General features: G+C 39.3%; 1 pseudogene; it reads left to right on the top strand.

Annotated features, from left to right (window-relative positions):
• Positions 1 to 20,454: 20,454 nt before the first annotated feature.
• Positions 20,455 to 20,553, top strand: LOC143842512 (U6 spliceosomal RNA; annotated as a pseudogene).
• The last annotated feature ends 653 nt before the right edge of the window (positions 20,554 to 21,206 follow it).

Raw genomic sequence — 21,206 nt, 5'->3', positions numbered from 1 at the left:
TGAAATACAAAAGCAATGGGCCACCGGGGAATACAATCTCACCATCACATTCCACTTTATGATGATCACTCTTACCATCAGAAAGTCACATTCAGAATATTATTTATTATACCTTTCCTTAGCATGCATTGTTAAACTGCAGAGGTGAACTCAAAGGCTTTTAACCTGCTACATCCTCGATTCAAAATTCTTCCTCTACTGGAGCAAGGAAAGAATTCTCTTCAAGACAGACACTCCTAAAATATGTACTACTACAGACAATGGAGCATTCCTTATCTTCAGCAGATGCCAGGAAATCAATGAGCAGCTATACACAGGACAGTGCCATTACTGCAACTTTTCCAGACAACATTAAAGTCTGCATTAGTATATATTGACATTTCTGTGCGAAGAAAATAGTCCTTTTCCTGTACCAAGCACTAGAAACCTAAGCTATTAAAACAACAAACAGCCTGTGGCACATTAAAGACTTCGAATATATTGTGTCATGAGCTTTCATGGGCAAGAAAGCCCATTTTGTCAAATACATAACGTGAACTGTGAAGCTGTTGGATAAATATTCATACACAAATAGCTTTGAGCAGGAGTGAGCAGGAATCTATTTTACGAAATGAGACTGAAAGATAAAAGGATACATCCCAACAAGGAGAAATGCCACATAAAGTTCAACTAATTGAAATCCATAGATTTGACTTATTTGGAATCTATAAGTCTCTAGATATTACTAGGCTAGGAATATCCATGTGAGCTATTATTTACACAGCACCAAATGCAAGATAATAATTTGGAACAATTTTATACCACTGTCCAACAAACTTGGTCCCCTCCTGTCTCTTTACCTCATGCAATTCCTGTGAGATGAGTTTTACTGAGAGATAAGGACTGGACCAAGGTCATTCATTTAGCTTCATGCCTGAAAGAGGATTTGAATCCAGTCTAAGTTTAATATCCTCACCACTACACCACACTGGTTTTCAATTACTATTTGTAATGATGAAGCCACCAGTGATTCACTGTCAAATCAAATAAACTCCAGTTCAGCACCCCCCTGAGTTTTCATTTTTCACATCAGAAAGTCTTCTGAATGATGGAATGAAATAAATCAAGGGAACAAGTCCAAGTAGAAAGGAATCTTTATTATTGCACAAATTGACTTCATATGGGACCACTAGTGTACACTGTACAAAGTTTGTATGTGCAGTCACTATAATTTGTAGGCAGAGTTCTGTGTTCATGGTGTAGCAGTCATGAGAAAGAAGTGATATGGTTAGCCCATGTTAAGATGGCCACTTCTCTAACTTCAACATGAACACATTTACACCATCAGTGTCTGTAGTGAACACCATTGAAGACTACACCTTTAGAAGCATGAAAACCACATGCACAAGGACTTACTTCCGGACACCTCTGAATTATTTTGTGCAGTGTCATTGCTCTAGTGGCTGTGGTTTCAGCTGCCAACCCCCATCCCCCCCACACACATACACATACTTTTTTCCACATGGTCAAGCTAAATATATGCAAAAGACAACCTCAGGGATCACTTGAATGTCTTAGTTAGTTCCCATATTACTTACAGCAGCCTCAGTGGGAAATGAATAGGCAGTTAACTACACATTCTCAGCAATCTGGGAGATCCCTATTTTTGTATGTTACTGATGAGTTATGGAGACATAAGCATGTGGAAATGGGTTTTCAGAGAATGCCACATTACCACAGTGATATATCATTTGGGGCTATATGTTTTCTAAAGGTGATTTAAGACCCTTTCATTTGTACATAAGTATAGAGGTTGGGAATAAACCAGTATTTGTTATTAGAGGGTTTAAAAAAATCTGTTCTACAGATGGATTTGGAAAGTATATTTGGCTCCTAAATTTTGCAGATAAAGCAAGTTAAGTCAGAATAAATACATACATTAAATACCATCAAAGCATTTGAGCTTGATTCAAGGATTCCTTTACAGTAAATGAAGATGCCCAGTGATAAATGAATACTCTTTTCATTAGAGAAAATATTATTGATATTTTAACTGGGTTTACTAATAGAAACATATTTTGGCAATTGGGAGAAAAAGATGATACAAGTATTTTAAATAAGTACATTTGAGGAAGACTTTTTTTACTTTACAGGTGGGACTCCTTTAGATCCAGTGCCTCATATGGCAGATGAAATGGGGAACTTCCTTGAGAGTGGCTCAAAAATTTACATGATGGGTAAAACTGCTATTGATACCGTGCTATAATTTGATACCATTTACATCAGTTTTCAGAAATGTAGATAGGGCAGTTCATGCTATGCATTTGCTGTCAGTAAAGCACATATGTCCATCACAGAAAATATGGATCCTCATTCACAAAGCAATCCTAGAGCCATACCCTTCTAAGCCTATTCACATCAATGGACTGAGAAGGCTGTATTTTGCTTAGGAGTGCATTGTCACCTATCCTCTTCCTTATTGCTAATGTTTCTGTTTAGTCATGCAGTTGAATTAAAATAATGATTTAATTCTTAGAATTTCAGCTAGGTTTTAGAAGTTACTGCATGGTTGTAAAGGCACCAGAATGTCACTATCAGTCAAACAGAATGCATCTCTACAAATGTACACCCTTAATATGGCCATTCACTATGTAAATAGTGGTTGTAGGTATAGTGGAGCCATAATTTTGCATTTCCTGTTTCATACATATTTTAGTTATAAAATACTTTGACAACAGATACATTAAAGTAATGTTTTGTGAATTGCTGCATTCCAGATCCCAAATATTACTGTATTATACACTTTTTGCCATGTTTATATGATTAAATTTCCTAGTAATGCAAGTTTGTTTTTATGAGCATTTCAGGTAACAGCTAAATCACTTATAATGCATAGTAATATACACGTGTATGCAAATGTGCCTTAAATAAAGATCAGTCTTTATTAAGCACAGCCTGTTTAAGTAACTTATATTTAATGGTCTGTATTTACAAAACTTCAAATACTATTGCAGCTGCAAATATCAACTTTAACAAATATTTAGATGTGCCATAAGACTGTTGTGTTTATGTTTTCAAGGAAACACATATCAAGATTTTGATGACAGTCATGGATACCAACCTGAAAATTGATTGCTTTGTTTTACTGGATTGTATTTTTATCCTTCCTTCTAAAGATTCAGGTCATCATGCATAGTTGTAACCCACCTCCACCCACCCCCCATTTGAACTTCACAATAACTGTCATCTTTATTGAAAATGGAAATCTAAGGCTGAAAGCATCACCCGGTTTTTCAGACTGTTTATTTTATTTGATTTTTGATTGATTTTTGTCCTTGTTGGACAAATTTCTAGCTGATATAGTACATTATGCTGTTGAAGTCTTGGCCTGCCCCTGAACTGAGTAGATGACATGGGCACTTGGAAGGTAATCCAATCCCCTAATCATTTTGGCTGCTCTCACCTGTATTTTTTCCAGCTCTGCAATGTCCTTTTTTGAGATTCGGTGACCAGAACTTCACACAGTATTCCAAATGAGGTCATAGCATAGATCTATACAGGGGCATTACAATATTGACTGTTTTATTTTTAATCCCTTTCCTGAATAATTGGGTGTACATGACCACTAAACTATTCATGCCTCATTCCAGATCATTTATGAAAAAATTAAATAGTGCTGGCTTCAATATCAGTCCTTATGAAACCCCATTGTTTACTTCCCTACATTCTGAGAACTGTCCATTGATTCCTACTCTTTGCTTCCTATCATTTAAACAGTTTTTAATCCATAAAGAGAACCATCCTCTTACGTAATTGCTGCTAAATTTACTCAGGAGTCTTTCTTGAGGTACTTTGACAAAAGCCTAGTAGGTCAATGCCTTCTTTGGTCAAGGTGTTCACAGAATAACAGCCTAGCTCTAAATGATCAGAGGAAGCTAAGCCAGGCATCAAGAACTATTGCAGTCTAGAGGAGCACAAAGTCAGAATCCAACAAAGTTTATTCAAAGTATACGCTTTCATGCACACACACACACACACACAAACACACACACTTCCCCAGATATAATGAGAAGTGTGCGTGCCTATGGAAGCTTACACCTTACACTTTGTGGGTCTTAACATGGTTACCCACCTGAGTCTGGAAGAGGTTGGTTAGGGATTTGGAGTTATACATAATATGTGGAGAATACTTGTCTTTATATCTTAATTTCTAGAGCTAGTCTCCATACAAGTACCTAAATCGTTCTGGAGTAGGTCCTAATCATGCTAAAAGTTTCCATATGACTATATTTACCTAGCACTCCAGGTTATTCTTACCTTCTGATTGGACTCACATACAGGATTCCAAAAAGATCATTAGCACTTTTGGCTTTGAGAGTGCTGTTTATGTTTGGAGGTGTAAGGAATTCCAATGGTAAAGTTGTCTGTTTTGCAGTAAGTTATGAAGCCTTGTCCACCACATGTGAAGATCTTTGTAATGGAGTCATTTTGGTTTAACCCCCTCTGCCAATTTGCTCAGAATTGTTCAGTGAAGAATGGAGTTGAAATGCTCTTAAGTCACCCATTTTGTAACCAATTTTAGACAATTCATAGACATGACATAAAACTTGGTATAACACTGAAGGTTTGAAATATTTCTACTGTTTAAAGGATGGGTTAAATGTAATTTTAATCTACCAGATGATGGGGTTCTGAAAAGTGCAGTTAGTATGCCTTGCCTGTTTGATATACTTATAGAATTCTAGTGCTATCAATTCATAATGATTTCATATGGGCTGTCTAAAGGCCAACATATGAATTTCAGACAGATTATACATTTAGGAACTTTCAGTTTTGTATAGCTCATTTTAACCATAGAAATTTCCATCATTTCTAAGAGTGAATATTTCTTAATCAATATACTGCAGTTGTAAAAAGTGAGTATTTTATACTCCTGTCAGAAGTCATTTGGTGCATGACCAATATCAAGTAAGATGACTTTCCCCTCTATTTTTATGATTGCCTTAGACATGGCTGTAATAATCACTTATGTTCAGCTAGTCGGTTCTCTTTCTTCCCCCTATAACTCTTTAAAGTTACTTTACTTGCTCCTTGGAACATTTAAATTTAAACTGTAATGACTTACTGTAGAAAATATATATCCAAAAATACAGCTGTTGGTTTTGATTCATGTGGATATTATTTGCATGTTTTTCTCTCCATCTTTTTCTGTCTTCAGCTTTATTGTATTTTCCGCATGTTTTTAGCATTTGTATAATTATGTTGAGGCTGTAACCATGAAAACAAGGGGGCGCCACACCAAATAATTCTCTTCCTTCTTCCCTGTATGTTTGGGGAGGCAAAGAGATCTGATACTGCAAAGATGCAGGGAGACTAGAGGAGAGCCGTTTGTTTCCTGCAACCATGAGGCTCATGACGTTTCATGGAGTTAAAAATCCTGGAGAAAACATTTTCAAAGATGTAAACAGTCTCTACAGCTTCCCTCTCCAAGTCAGAAAGAAAGGCCTTTCTGTTCCCAATACTGTTGCTCACATTCCACTGAGACTTTTTGTGTGACTAAGGAGACTCAATACAGACAAATGCAGCCTTAGGATTTCTGCATTTAATCAATTCATTTATACATCACCTTTCTCCCCAGTGACCATTTATGCACTGGAGGTTTCGTGCCATGCTGTAGGCTAGAGTTTTAGTTGTGGCAGGTTGCCCCACCTCTTTCTGCACCCACATGGGGGAGCATTTGGCCCTGGGCACCTCATCCGTCTCTGATTTGTGCTCCTGCACGGGAGCTGGGGCAGTGAAGTTTCCTGTGCATAAATGGTCAGTGGGAGATCAAAGCAGCTTACATCCTTCTCCTCTCCTTTGTTTGATCCTTTGTTTGAGGGAGGCCCAGGATCACCAGCAAGCTTTTCTGGCATGTGAGCATTTGAACCTAGTCAGACACTCTTAACTACCATACCACACTGGCTCCCAATTATTACAGTAGGAAGGGGCAAATGTTGCCTTTCCTTGCTGGGAAACTCCCTTAGACCAAGGATTCCCTGAAAAATACCAGCTGCCACCATTCAGGACCTCCTTCTTTCAAGGAAGCTGCAGTCTGTTTCAAAGGATATATTTTTTGGATCAAAAGACAAATGTGAAAAAAAGAAGAGCAGGAAAGAGACATTTCAGAATTTCATCCTGCAGATGCTCGGAGAGAGTAACATGTTCCTAAACCTTCCCACCCTCCTGTTACAGCATCCTGTGATGTGTGTGTGTATATATATTTAAGCGGAAGTTACAAAAAGGTGCAACAAGTGTAATGGAAATCTATAAAGAGAAATTGAACAGATATTCGTCTTTTGAACAAGGGAAGAAGAATCAAGGGCTAGATCTAAAAAAGTAAATTTCAGAAAAATAAGTTCTACTCCTCATTAAAATACTTCTGTTGAAACTACCGGATGTGAGTTATGCATCTACCTCTATTCACACTAGGATTTCTAGCTCCAGACTGGGAAATACCTGGAGATTCTGGGAGCAGGGCCTGGGGTGAGTTAAGGGAAGGGAAAAACCTTAGCAAAGTGTAATGAGTTCATCTCCTAAAGCAGACATTTTCCCCAGGCGAGCCTACCTCATTCACCGGAGATCCATTGTAATTCCCAGCCACCACCTGAAAGATGTCAAACCTAAATCCCTTACAAGCAGTAGTTAATTCAGATTGTAGCTATGGTACATGTGGAAAAGGAGCTTCAGTTTTCCAATACATAAACACTTGAAATGGCCATAAGAAGCTGTAGTAGACAGAAGTAAGCAGTAAGAACTGGACAAAATTCTCACTCTTTCCTTTTCCACCAGCATAACTAATGAAAGATACTGCATTGATATTGTAGGTGTGAGAAACTTCATTTGTTTTCCTCTCCTCGCTTTAACCCCCAACGCCCCATGGTATTTTGTCCACAGGACTATTCCAACGTCCATCATCACTTGCTCAGAAATCACAAGTAAAGTGAAGCTGGGGGAAGAGGAAAATGAGGAATCTCAGTATTCATGAGCACTTACGGCTCAAATTTATAAGATCCAGCCCTATCATTTTTTTCTCTTTTCAGTACTTTAGTCAAAATGTTCTAATAATTAGATTCTAACAGTGACAATGAAAAGTACCTCTTTAAAGATAACAGTTTGATTTTAAATCTGTCATACATTTTGGTATATATCTTAGAAAAGGATTATTACCAAACAATCAGTCTGTGCAGTCAAGAAGTCTGAGAACCATTTTCCTTATAAAAATGCACCCATTAGTTTACCCTCTTCTTATGGTACAGTATAATGTCTCTATAAAATGAAAAACAGATACAAGAAAAGAGTGGCATGATCACAGTGGGCAGCAATGCCATTAAAAAAATGCCGTTCTTGAGACAAATTACAAGAAGCTGCTTCATCTGTCCCTTTCCCCAAATATCTATTCACTATCAAGAGCTTTCTTGATGCTAAAGGACTGTCATCCTCCAAATTTGGAACTCCCCTTCCCACAAGAACTGAGATTGGCTGATCCCCTGAAGCCCTTCCAGATGGATGTGAAGACCTGCCTTTTCTGAAAGGCCTTTGATACAAGAATAGTGTCTGGAGACTATTAATTTTATGGCATGTTGATTGTATAGCATTTTAGTGGCCTTACTGGTTTTAAGCTCAATGTTTACAGTATTATAATGGCCTTTAACTGATTTTATTGTATTTTAATGTTTTGTAAACCACTTTAGGAAATTTTAGTCAAGGGATGATACATAAATAATGTATTTACTTTTACAAAGGCCTGAAGCAGCAAGGAATTCAGTTAAATTTTCTCCTCAGGCTGCTGGTTAGTGGTGAATAGATGGAAAGTAGTCATGTGAGTAGCTGGCTAGTTTGCCACCTAATTCAAGCCCAGCTTGGTCTCATTGCCATACTAGCCCTGGGACGTTCTACTAAAAGATATACAGTATGCATGGATAACAACTTCCATTTGCATTCATTTGAATGCACAACTAGTTGATGCCCACAGTTTCCCTATGTCTATTTAGGCACATGGATATCTGGCTGAATCAGGCAAAGGTTTCCATACCACACAGATACACACATCTTTAAATGTCTTTCTTCTGTATCACTTCAATTCTAGTATTTACTGTACTATTCCAATGAGAGAATTATTGCATTCTAGAGAAATGATGTCCAATGGTTCTTCTCTCATTCTATACAGTAGCAGTATTCAGTCTGTATTGTCGAACGCTGTTACATCTGTTGTTTACTTAAGGCAATGTGTTTGAAGTTCTTTTATTCACTCAGTACATTTCCTAGGACACTGGCCAGCACTGAATGTCTCTTGTCAGGTTGATGAGTAAGACTTGACACTTACATGGCTCAATAAATCTGTCATCATTTTTTGATATGTTACACTCCCTCCGTTTAGCCTCTCACTGCCATCTCTTTAACATTTGTGTATTTGTGTCTATACAACGTGGATTTTGTAGCTTATCTTTCTGTAGCCTTAAATATGCAATATACTAGAGAGCACAAGGATGTCTGTCAGTCAGTATCTCATCCAAGATGTTGTTTACATCTCCATCTGATGAATATCACAATCTTGAAAATCCTAAAACAAACTGAAATCTGTGTGGTGTTCTATGTTTAAGCCCAGTGAATTAAGTATACTGTCTTGTCAACTGAGCCCTATGCTCCTTGCTTCAACCTTTCCTCCATGTGCTTCAAGCAGTTTTATGGAATATGATCTGCAGAAGAAGAATGTGTAAATGGGATTCCCTGGAAGATTTTGAAGGCAGTACCTGGGGCAGATGGAGTTATGGGAGGGTGATGCTCTAAGAATTTTCCTATACTTTATCATACAAGCATGGGGGAATTCCTAGATTGTTGCTATGGAGGAAATTTTCCAGCCATTTTTTCTCTCACTAGTAATTTCTCAAGAGTGGATGACTGGGGTCAAGGATGGAGATTTACCCATCATAGGCTGGTAAATGGCAGGAGTGGCGGTAGCAAATGCCATCTGTGCCCTCTATCACCCTCCTCCTCCTGCATGTAGTATTGGGAGGATCATTAGGTCTGGTATTATTAGGTGTTTTTGCCACAGCTTCTTTATCCCCGTGGGATTTTTGAATGTAATGTATTTGCTTTTTTACGTCAGTTTTAAGGAGTTATTATTGACGTTGTTTCCAGATATTGTAAACCGCCTCAAGCCTTTGGGGAGAGGCAGGTAATAAATTGAATAAATAAATAAATAATTGTAAATTCCACTCTGCTGTTTGGGGCCATACATGACAACTTAAATGGTTCAAATAAAACAGGTTGGCCAGGGATACTGGTTGGCTAATCTGACTCATGAGAAGTATGTATTCAAAGAAACTAGAAACCAGGAATTATGGCTGGTGATGTAGGAGGGAACTGTAATATTCTAAGTGTTTTGAGTTTATTGACATCTAATGCCCAAAATAGAGCTTAATTTAGCAAATTACAAATTAATTTGTATACAGAGAGAGTTCAAAGGAGTTTCTCTATCCCCCTCATGGGATCACTCTAATATATTTCATTGTCTATCAGGACAATGCCCAACCCTAATCTCTCCCACAAATAAGATGAGAAGTTGAAATACTCAGGGGTTGCCCTGTGTGGCAGAATGGGCCTGCTCAAGCCTGAAGGCCCTATTCCACCCTACCCACTATAAGGGTTTTCCCAAGACTTGGAGGGCATCCCCCTCCCATTTTTCTTTGGGATAAATCTCTAACACTACCTGGCCTTTGTACAGAATCGCTGACTGGAAGGGTCAGTACTCCCAGTTTCTCTTCCATATGCTGAAGTCTTGCCTCTGTGTGTCCTGCTGCCCAGTGCCTGGTCATAACAGGAACAGTTTCTTGCTTTATGCACCCCTGGAGGAATAGCTACTTGCCAACTTTCAGCCTTTATCCTGGCACCTATTTTACAACAGCATGTCTGAGATGGCAGGGGGGTGTATGGTACAGAGAACTGCCACCAGCATCCAAAGTTAAAACAATATTTATTAAAAAGAAATTGTTCATAAGCATACATTTAGTGCAGCACCAGATTGAGCAAGGGATCCAAAAGAACTAGGTAAGATGCAATTCTTCTGTCTTTCTTTCTGTACATGCTCTATCCGTTTCTACAGAGTTACCATTATCTTTAAGTTTCCTTCAGCTCTCAAGGCAAACACATGAACAAAGGCTGATTGCACTAGACTTCAGTTAAGAGAGCTCTCTGCCCTGATGGACTCCACACCAAAAGAGCTTATCCTTGCTGCAAGGAGTTTATTATATCTGTTTCTCCATTACTTGATCTGACCAGGATGGGTCACGAAGGTCGTTCCTGGAGATCTCTGGGAATTCCTTCCTGGGGAGTATTCTTGAAGGCTGCATAGTCTAAAGTCCTCCAAATCTCTGTTCCCTGCTTAGAGTGGGGCAGGTGCTTGAAAATCCCATTGTCTTTAGGAAGATCTAATAGCATTTAAGAGGCAGCTGAGGTGAGCCTAGAAAGTCATTCTTCCTCCCTGAGTGTTCCCTACCCAGAGGGAAGGATAACCTGTCAAAACATTCATTTCAAGTCTCCATAGAAAAAATCTTTGCACCCTGATATCTGAAACCTTTGTAAACCAGAAATAAACATTAGGCCCTCAACACTTGCATGATGAAGACACAGAATGTCCCTTGCCTTTAGAATGTCAAGAGCAGTGGTCTACACATGCATACAAATAAGGTGATAGACTTCTGAGGTGATATAATGGGCTGTATCATTTCAGACTGTAGGTGGTAAAATTCACATTTTAATGGTCCAACAGCATAAAACATTCTGCAAATAAAATAAAGTAGCAGATTAGGAAGAAAAGATGTAATTTAGTTTTCTATTTACAGGGAAGTATTAAAATCGAAGTATTAAAGTCACAAAACTGCAGTATGAAGTGGCATAGTCCATTATACCACCTCAGCCCTTGGCCAGCCCTTTCTACATATATAGGTCAAACCCCAATTAAAAGGAAGATGAGAGGGACATTAGCTCACTGGTATCTCTAACAGATTATAGTATCCTGTAGGGAGATATCTAAGTTAGGGAGATTTTTTAGTTGTTTATACCTTTCCTGCTCCTGTTGTTCATAGGCCCCAGCTTGTTACAAAACAAATGCAAATATTCTGTTAACCAGTTTTTAAAACAAAAGTGTTATTGTTGGATTACTTTCAGAAGCCAACATATAACAGTCTTTTTCAGAGTAAATGCACACAGCACTAGCAAGCACCAAAGAGCCTTCAGCAGTGTATACCTGTGTGTGTTTGTGTGTGTGTGTGTAGGGGGGTATGTGGTGGAAGTATCAAGTGAGAATACTAGGGTTTGCCAATTCTGGCTTGGAAAATCCCTGGAGATTTGGGAGTGGGGTATGCCAGGAGAGGGAGAACAGCAAGAATGCCATTTCATAGAGTCCACACTGTGATGCTAAGATTTCCTTCAGGGAAACTGATCTTTGTAATGTGGATATCGATTGTCATTCCAAGAGAACTCCAGGCTTCACCTTGAGGTTGGCAACTCTAGATGATAGGGTTGCTAAACAAACAAGAGTATCCCTATTTTCACCTGAGAAGAGTTGTAAGGAATGTGATGTTATGGTATGCACCTTCTTTAGGCTGCCGTCCTTTCCATCTAAGTGCATATTGAAATAGTAAATGCTTCTGAAAGTCTTTGTTACAGATATCCTACAATAAGTCTTACCAAATCCATTCTGAGGTTAAGCATCCTTAAGTGCTTTTTCTTTTAAGGGAAATGGCTATTATGATCAGTTAACTAATGCACTCTGTTTCAGAAGTCAGAGCAAGCAGGTTGATTGCCGAGTTAATGCATACAACGTGCAGCAAGTGAGAAGGCGCTTCAGCAGCGTATAATGGAAAAAGGTGCTAAACCTTGATATCAGAGGAGGAGGTTATACCGACAGAAGAGTGTCCCTGCCATTTGTGAAATGCTAGGAAGTATGCAACGGTTCTTTGTTCCTAAAGACTTCCAAAGTTTTAACAGTCTAAAGTGTTCACTGAGAGTCCTGCTGCCAGTTTCTTGCCCTTAAGATACCTAGAGCACTTATGGATCCAGTTCTTTTATACACTTCTCCTCACCCTGCTCTTCAATACAATATTTCTTGCTCAACTGAAGTCACTCTGCAAGTGAAGGAACAGGGAGAGACAAACTCTGGGCCAGTGGTAAATTAAAGCAGTCAGATAAAAAGATGAACAAGAGCAGCTTGAATGGCTATGTGAGCAAGACCATGACTTTCTCTTTAGTGTCCCACAGCCTGCAGAATGAGACCTATTGAGATCCCACTGGATCTTGAAAAAGCTAATGTATGCCAGTCCCGTTGTTGCTGGGGTTGGAATATAGCACCATCTGTTTCCCCAGAGATCTCCCAGATCCTGTCTTTCTCCCCAGCTTCTAATCAAAAACAACATTTATGGAGACTATTCCATTTCATTTTCCTTCTCAACTCCTTCTTCTATTGCCATCTGGTTGATATTTGTTTTATCCTGTTTAGTCATGGATTTGTAGTGGTTTAGACCCAAGCTTAGTCCATCCCCCCACCTCTTGCTGTTTCTGAAAGCTTCTGATATAGCTGTGTATTTAACATGTGTGAGTTTAAAACATTCCTTTCCTAAGCCTCCCCCACCTCAAACTCCCAAATAATGTAAGGAGGTAAAACAAGAACTGGTGCTGGGAATGTTCTTAAGGACGCCAGGTGGGACCTGTCTGCCAGAATTTAAACTTGAAGCAATTGCTTGCTTCAGCTAATGGAGTTTGCAATGAAATTTTTTGACTCAAGCTATAAATTAGCTGCATATAAACTGTATATACCAGAAACAATCTGGGTTATATTTTTCCACAGAGAAATCTAGTGTGACTGCGGCTTTACCAGAACCTCAGAGGAGTAACACTTCAGTATGAGGCTTGATCCAAGAGATGAATAAAACCAATATGGGAAACTGGACCAAAATCAGTAGTTAAAGTTGGACTATAGCTGCTTTTAGCCATCACTTCAGAGCTGATTATGAAGTCTTTGTATGTTATTTCCGCTTCTGAGATCAACACCCCAGAGTCATTACATATGCTTCTTGAACATACAAAGCAACAATTTGGGGTTGGGGAACCAGTTTGCATTTGGGACAGTTACATGAAAGGAATATTAGGCTCCTGTTTAAGTACTAATAGTCTTAAATGTTCAAGTCATGTTCAGGGCAGGATTGGTTTACCATTTCACTATGACCCACAGCACATTTTAAAGCCTATCACCATGTAGCAATGGGGAAATGCTGTGTAGTACCCATGTCTAGCTAGCAGCATGCAGCTGAAATGGCCAAAGGAAAATAACTGTGAGCAAAAAGATTTTTTTTTCCATGAACAAGGGGTGTGAATGTGGTAGTATAATTGTACACTAACTTTCCCTTTGCTGCTGGCTATGAGTCCTTTGTTGTCCTTTACCTGGGAAAGGTTAACGAGTCTACCTAATTCCTCTTACAGAGGAACTTTATAGTTTTTCCTTTGGTTTTAGATCTAATAGGCCACCTGGGAACTTCAGCCTACATGCCTTAAGCACATTGGGTAGTGTTGCTCACCCAAGGACTGGAAAGCAGTGTTAGAGTGGGGAGAAAGGAGGTGCCATTGTAGAGCACCTGGAAAAACAGAGCACATAGTTATGGTAGCTGGGGAGACTGACTTGAGCTTGACCTTGCAACAGTGCCCCCCCCCACCAACAAGCAATCTTCTCATCCTCGATTAGTAGCAAGAACTGACTATTTAAAATGCTTTTGAAAACTCATAACATTGTTGGTCAGCCCTTTCCATGCCAAAGAGAGAGGGGAACTGCCCTTACCGGAAACAGAACCTTTAAGTGCCATCAGTAAGCATTTGAGAACAACCAACATCTGGAGACTTGCAGATGCCACAGCAGGAGTCCATGTAGAATAATGCATGATTAGCTCTACTCACTGTATACAGAAAGGAATATACAACCTCTTGATGCATCTGCCACAAATGTGACTTCTAGTGCATGACCATAGCTATAGTCACTACAAAATAACACAAAGGTTTTGTTCCTAATCTTTTTGTACTTGTTCAGATGTCAGCAGGTTTTTTTTCTTTTTTTACTGGGGAGCTCTCCTCTAGCCCAACAACTACAAGGTGTGTTTCCACAAACACTTATGGCTGATCCAGATCCTATGCACAGAAAACTAGGAACTTGATTTTTTTTTCTGGGTGATATTATCAGTTGACAACCTGGACATATGCCTCATCTTACCGAAGGCTCCAGTGTTATCTCAAACACATTTTATTTTCCACATCCTTCTTCCAAGGAACTCAGGCCAATGTGTGCTGCTCCCTTTCTTTATGCTATCCTCACAACATGTTGTCCTGAGGAATATTGACTAGTCCAAGGTCATTCAGGTAGTTTCAAGGCTGTGGGGTTTTAAGGTGGGTTTTCTCTGGCCTAGTCTGACACACTAACCGCTACACTATATACTAGTCCTTATTTGCTTGAAAAGAAGACCAGGTCGCCCTACCCCCGAAGATGGGAAGCATCTTAAAATCACATATAAATTATAGCTATGCACTGTATTTTGTATTTAACTTTTTATAGGGGATTATTTGGGTAGATATGATATACATTTCTATCTTATGGTTTGAAATAAAATTCAGATTTTTGGCAATTCAAGCTTCTAAAATGTTTTGGGGTACAGACATTGTAGCAATCATTGCCCCAGTTTAAGATATTGCTGTGAATATACTTAAAGCCAGGTAATAATAGCACATACATTAATTACAGAATGTTCCTTGTGCCACTTTTACTGTTGTTCTTCAGTGCTATATAAGAAATGACTTTTGTCTAATGCATATTAACCTACCAAGCTGGCATGACAACGCTATTGTTCATACAGATCTATAAGAGTGTTTTCTTCTTTCCTACTCTCTCGGTTTATCTGCTAGGGGGGGAAAGGCTGAAAATATAGAACAAGAATGGCAAAGTAACCCACCATGCAATTGAATTCAGCAGGATAATATATCTCAGATGTAGTGCCAAGCCACATCCAGAAATGCTCAGCGGATGGACTGTTCCACATTCAAAGAATGAACCCACTGGAGTTCTAATCTTCTAGCAACTATATAGCAATAGCAGTATACCAGGTCGTTCCTGTGATCCAAGGAGCTAAAGAGCATGCTTCACTAACAAGGTACATCTTCTCTAAGTGAATCTCAGTTTGCATTTCACTATCCACAAAACACGCATCCACACACAAGAAGGCTTAAACCATTCAAATTAATGATAAGGAAGATAATTCTCTTTTTTATTCCTCAAGATAAAAAGGATTATCAATCTTCACTCTTCAGGTTTATGCAAACGGTTAACTAGAGTTCATGCAGAATTTCCTTCCTTGGCGTGTTATTATATCATTGTCAATTAAGGAAGATTTATGCTTCCCTGTGAAGTATCTGGCACTGGTCACAGCTTTAGATGGGATTCAAAGCTGAATAAGGAATCAGTCTGAGGCACTGGCCAAGCCACGTGCTATATTTACCACCTGACTTTTCACAGCACGCACAGCTGAGCACACACATATTATATTCATTTCAGGCCTAAAATACTGACCTACAATGACTGCTTATGGTCTTGACTGTTATGCCAGTGACACTTGGCAATGTATCCACAAATCTAAAATACTCTTGCATCAGAATGTATTTTTGAATTTCAGCTATTTTCATACAAAAGGGAGAATTCCAGTACAACAAAGGAGAGATGCTGTTAATTTGAATCCTGTTAGAATGAATGAATCGATGAAAGAATGAGCTTCAGTGGAAATAAATGGTGCTTCACAATACATTCAAATGAACTTATGTTTCAGCAAGTCTAGGATAAAAATGAAATTATAACACTACTCAGTGTCTAATTCACAGATCATCTTCTCTCTTACAGCAGATTAATTACAGCTACAGCAACAAAAAAATAACACTTAGAGCAAGTATGAAAATCTATTGGGGAGAGAAAACATTCTGACTGGTGCTTTCGTTCTTGCTCTCTGTGGTAGTAAAGCAAGGAAAATCTATTGGCTACAATAAAAGTACTCATGTTTTGTGACACTGTGGATGAGAATTAATGTTTAAATACAAAATAACAGCAGATATGATCTTATAGCTTAGACTTTATGGTCTGAGAACACCAGAACATTATAATAATGTTTTCAATTCATTAACAGAAAAATCAGCTCAGAGCAGCTTTTGTTGTCCATGAGGACTTTACTTAAATATAACACCACAGAGCAACATGGGCATACAATTTACTGATCACTTTTGGCAATTGCAAACTATCGACAAACCACATATTTTCTTTAGTACTGCTTGGAGCAACAATACAGTATTAACTCCACTCATCTAGAAACATGGAATTTTATGGAAGAGTGTGTGCCCTAAAACTGTTGCTTATTTCTGTAAAATGGTGAAGATTCTGAGAGCACAGTCAGGAGTTGCTATAATTGCAGCCTTTGACCCCAATTCCATTACCCTTGAATTTGATATGTAGTTTTGTATAAAGGACAGCATGCCAGACCACATCAACCCAAGTTCAAAGAACCACTTATTCATGATGCCAGCTGAGAAGTCGGGGGTCAGTCACTGTTGCTCAAGACCAAACTAGATGAGTCACTGATGTTCCATCAGATATGTGCCCTAGAAGCAGCAATGTGCGGAATTTGATGTGGATTAGGATTGTGGCATGAGAAAAAGAGGAGTAACTCTTCTTCCTATATCATTTTCCTACTTGAAAATATCATTTTGGCTGCTTAAATGATATAAAAGACAAATCCCTGTATAATATACTGCTTCCCCGCCCCCCACCTTCCAGGTTTTAAAGGAATGTGAGGAGGAAAGGAACATTTTCAATTGCAGAAAGTATCAGGAATAAAGAGTTAAACTCTATTTTCTCCACTATTCTTTAGGGTCAAAGATCATACCCATGATCTTCTGATGGATAAGTTGAAGGACTGCAATCTGGATTTTCAGATAGTTAAGTGGATAGGGAATTGGTTAGAGAACTGCACTCAAAGAGTTGTTGTCAATGGTGTTTCATCAGACTGGAGAGAGGTGAGTAGCGGGGTACTTCAGGGCTCGGTGCTCAGCCCGGTACTTTTTAACATATTTATTAATGATCTAGATGAGGGGGTGGAGGGACTACTCATCAAGTTTGCAGATGACACCAAATTGGGAGGACTGGCAAATACCCCGGAAGATAGAGACAGAGTTCAACGAGATCTGAACACAATGGGAAAATGGGAAAATGAGAACAAGATGCAGTTTAATAAAGATAAGTGTAAAGTTCTGCATCTGAGTCAGAAAAATGAAAAGCATGCCTACTGGATGGGAGATACGCTTCTAGGTAACACTGTGTGTGAACGAGACCTTGGGGTACTTGTGGATTGGAAGATTATCACTTACAGAGCTCTGCACTCTGTGAGTGAGAATCTTCTGGTCGTTCCCGGCCCTAGGGAAGCACGCCTAGCCTCGACCAGGGCCAGGGCCTTTTCGGTCCTGGCCCCCACCTGGTGGAATGAGCTCCCGGGTGAGCTGCGGGCCCTTCAACGTTCTGCAGGGACTGCAAGACGGAGCTCTTCCACCAGGTCTATGGTTGAGGCTGGGGCTGCTGGGGTACATCGACTGCTCTCCCCCGGGCTTCTTGACATCGTTGACCTCCTTCTCCTCCACCCCCCCTTTTTTAGGAATAGGGGTAGGAAGGGGATCTTATTATTGTGCTGCCATGTTGTGACATTTTTAAGTCTTTTAATGGGGGTTTTAATGGGTTTTTTAAGACATTGTAACCCGCCGCGAGCCATTTGGGAGTGGCGGGAAATAAATCGAAATAATAATAATAATAATAATAATAATAATAATAATAATAATAATAAAAATAAACATGAGCAGGCAGTGTGATGCAGCGGTAAAAAAGGCAAATGCCATTTTGGGCTGTATCAACAGGGGCATCACATCAAAATCACAAGATGTCATAGTCCCATTGTATACGGCACTGGCCAGACCACACCTGGAGTACTGTGTGCAGTTCTGGAGGCCTCACTTCAAGAAGGACGTAGATAAAATTGAAAGGGTACAGAGGAGAGCGACGAAGATGATCTGGGGCCAAGGGACCAAGCCCTATGAAGATAGGTTGAGGGACTTGGGAATGTTCAGCCTGGAGAAAAGGAGGTTGAGAGGGGACATGATAGCCCTCTTTAAGTATTTGAAAGGTTGTCACTTGGAGGAAGGCAGGATGCTGTTTCTGTTGGCTGCAGAGGAGAGGACACGCAGTAATGGGTTTAAACTTCAAGTACAACGATATAGGCTAGATATCAGGAAAAAAATTTTCACAGTCAGAGTAGTTCAGCAGTGGAATAGGCTGCCTAAGGAGGTGGTGAGCTCCCCCTCACTGGCAGTCTTCAAGCAAAGGTTGGATACACACTTCTCTTGGATGCTTTAGGATGCTTAGGGCTGATCCTGCGTTGAGCAGGGGGTTGGACTAGATGGCCTGTATGGCCCCTTCCATCTCTATGATTCTATGATTCTATGATTCTATGATACCTGGAATTCCAGTCAGGAACTTCAAAGTCAGGTGTAGTTTGACCTCTTGCAAGCTTATGTCATAGGGCTGTGGCGATGATATTATGGAAGAAGGGTTGGATAAAAATGTAATGAATAACAAATATTTTCAGGTAAATTTGGGACATGCAGCTTTTCACATTGATACAGAGCTGCGCATAAAAACTGGTCTTCTTTTAAAAAAAAGACTCCAGTGTTGCTTTTATATTCTCAGAACTATTATTTTCAAACTATCATGTGAGAGCAATTAACCTGGAAGTACATTTTCCAACATTTCCTCCCCCTACCACACACATACATATCTATTTTTTCTCCTGCCCTTTGTGTGTGTGTTTTTTTGGGGGGGACAGTCACAATCTTCCTCTGCACCATGAATTACTGTTCCAAAGCAAGGTTTGAACTCCTTTATGATTTAAGAGCTTTCTGCTGAAAATGTTCTTAGAATAGTCTTAAGGCTTAAAAAAAATACTTTTGCAGGCTTTAGCTGATTTCCCCATGGAGCCTTTATGCAAGATTCAGGCTGTGCTTTGTCTACCTATGGTAATCTAGCAAGAGGAATTCTCTATATAGGTGTGGAGCATAATGGTGCTGAGTCGGGAAGGGAAATGAATAGGGGCTAAAATCAAGCATAGGTACCACATAATGGAAACCTAGTTAGAATGTCACACTGACTTACTTAAATGCTCTGCAAAACATGATTTTTAATTTATTTTTATTTATTTTTTGCAGCTGATTAATTGTAGAAATGGAAAGTTAATCCTACTGGAGGACAGAAATAGTTACACTGGAAAGCAAAGATAGTTTGGTTGTAACATCTGGATTATTAAAACGTCATCTATGTTCAAGGTAATGGGGTACAGAACATGATCTGAAGAAGGACATCCTCATGCTTTAGATTAAACTCACTGAATTTTAGAGAAGGGAATTTTGCCCTCTACAGAAGATTTGATTAGTATTTTCTGCTGCAACTGCTGTATCTTCTAATAGTAGTTGGCATGCTGACTACATCTCATCCAGTCCTAATTGTGGTTAGTGTGCTTACTATATCTTATTCAGCCCTAACCCTAAAGTCATAGGTATGTTGTAAATTGCTTCTTAGAAAAATCATATGATTTGGCCTAATGAGCATCAAATTGACCAATGGGAAGGGGGACATTTCAGCTAAAACCCATCCACCACTAAAGATATCTCTTTCTGTACATGAAATGGTATATTTTCTGTTTTGTGTGCATGTATGCTTTTCACTTCTTTCCTTTGATTTGTTTACAACACATGCCTTCAACAACTTGGAAGGCCTCATGTTTGAAAAGGTACTTGGGGCAGTTTTTTTTCTTCTTCCCAGAAGGTAAAGCCGACACATACATCAGTCACTCATGTCACTTTCTGGCAGTTCAAATCACCAAAGGCAGTTGGTAAACTTTAATCGCTGTCATAACTGTAAAGGTTACACAAGGGAGTGGAACACAAATCAATTCCAGGGCTGGATCACAAGCACAAGTAGGTATGTGTGCAAATAAAAAGGACTGTATATGAGAGAGTATGTAGTCATTTCCCCTTCATATGAGGTGAGAGCAATGATTGTTTAGTAGATTCATGTGTAAATCTAGGGTTTAAAATTAAGCTTTAAAATAGCAAATATATTTTAAATGCTGAACACAAACTTTGTCATTAGTATCAATAGTAGGAATACTGACATCATTGAAACTACAAGAACAGGAAACAAGATTCATTTTGCAGGAAAACTAACTCAAGGAGGGACCCTAAAACTGACCATGGCTCCTTCCTCACCTGTTTTCTGTAGTCCTCTTCACATGTTATAGTGAATGCACATACATAGTGGTTGTGCATTTCAGCAGCACATATACTAAAACTGGAATGATACAGAGAAGATGGTCCTTGCGCAAGGATGACATGCAAACTTGTGAAGCGTTCCATACATTGTGCCTGCACATGCATACTTGTATAAACATGGCATTTGTATTCAGCCGTATCGACTGGAATGCAGGAATTCCTCAACACATGCAAAGAACAATCAAGTGTACACTGTAAATGTCTTGTAGGTGTGTTGACTGCAGCTTGTTTCTAACAGTGACAGGCAGAGTACTTTAAAGTACTTTAGTTTGACTGTAAATTGTAAGTAGCATCCTTAAACACACACACAAACCACTTTCCATCAAACAGTTTAAAATAGTTTGTATTACATAATTTCACTACTTTCCAGAACCTGATCCTGCTCCCTTCCATTGACCATTGTTTGCTCAAACCATCAAATAGGGGGGGGGGGCATCTAAATTATGTGTTTTGCTTGGTCATCTCAGTCATACAGAGAGGGGCTGTGTGTCTCATCTGTCTGATAATTCAGGTAGACTTGCCCATTTTGTTGGCTTGGCTCCCAGTGCCATGAGCATTCATGTTAACAGAGTATTCCGCATCATACTGCAAATACTGTGTAGTTTCTGGAACTGCAGTTTGATCTGGTACGGAAAATGCACCAACCCAATGTCATTACGCATCTGTTGAGGTTTCACAGCCAGTCACCCTGCTAAATGCCAACTGAAACTGTTCAAAATTCTTCTTGTTATAAATTCCAAACC

Source organism: Paroedura picta, chromosome 7 (genome assembly GCF_049243985.1).
Source record: "Paroedura picta isolate Pp20150507F chromosome 7, Ppicta_v3.0, whole genome shotgun sequence".
Taxonomy (NCBI): domain Eukaryota; kingdom Metazoa; phylum Chordata; class Lepidosauria; order Squamata; family Gekkonidae; genus Paroedura; species Paroedura picta.
Note: the sequence above shows the minus strand (reverse complement) of the source record. Positions and strands in the feature narration are given on the sequence as shown.